Genomic DNA, 930 nt, shown 5'->3' with positions numbered 1-930 from the left:
GCGGTGTGTCTGCTTTTTACGATTGATTTAATTCAGTCCTACCCATTTACAACGAGCCTGTGCTCCTCCCACCAGCCTCCCTTGCAATACAACATTTGGTAACAAACAAGCAAAGCTCAAGTAAAGTTGTGTGCGAATATTGCACCGACAACGGACTCCGGACCAGACCAGTGTGTCACTGCTCTCTCGCGTCAGCCAGGCTAAAATGTTCTCACACTCAGGTTTGTTCATGAATTATGCAAGTGCCAAATCACACTAACGTTATTTATAACTTGAACTTCGTGTGAAAACGAAAGATTTATTTATGATTTACTCAACTTTTATTCGTTTGTATAAAGGAGGCTGTTCGTCAATTGTTTCTTCCAATTTGAACTGCCATGTAATATGCTCTAAAGATGCTTAGTGTCCTCGGGATGTTGATCTCTCCAGAGATCTGGCGTCTCGGCTGAGAGGTAAAGGGTTTATTCATGCAACCAGTATTAATGTCCAAAGGAAAATACAGAACGATTTCAAAATGTTGAACAGGATTTTTTATTGGAAACATGGTTACATGTTTTATGAAACTAGAAAAATGGTGAGGAAAGACTACGCAGAAAAGGAAAACGGATCGTGTGCTACAACTACTGTAGAAGGTCTGAACTTGCATTGGAGCTCACGGAAGTGTTATGGGCAACCTCCACCCTAATGGCTTTAAGCTCCCGCCTTTACCTCCTGGTCAGTAGTGGTGGCGGCCGGCAGAGATTTACCCCTCTTGAAACGACTGGAACAAATGGAACAATCCCCCTCCTGGAGAGAGAGAGATGGATTAGGAAGTTGGAGTAACTACAAACCAATGAGCTATGGAGAGAGAGAGTATTAGGAAGTTGGAGTAACTACAAGCCAATGAGCTATGGAGAGAGAGAGTATTAGGAAGTTGGAGTAACTACAAGC

The sequence above is a fragment of the Oncorhynchus nerka genome, linkage group LG23 (assembly GCF_034236695.1).
Source record: "Oncorhynchus nerka isolate Pitt River linkage group LG23, Oner_Uvic_2.0, whole genome shotgun sequence".
NCBI lineage: Eukaryota > Metazoa > Chordata > Actinopteri > Salmoniformes > Salmonidae > Oncorhynchus > Oncorhynchus nerka.
Note: the sequence above shows the minus strand (reverse complement) of the source record.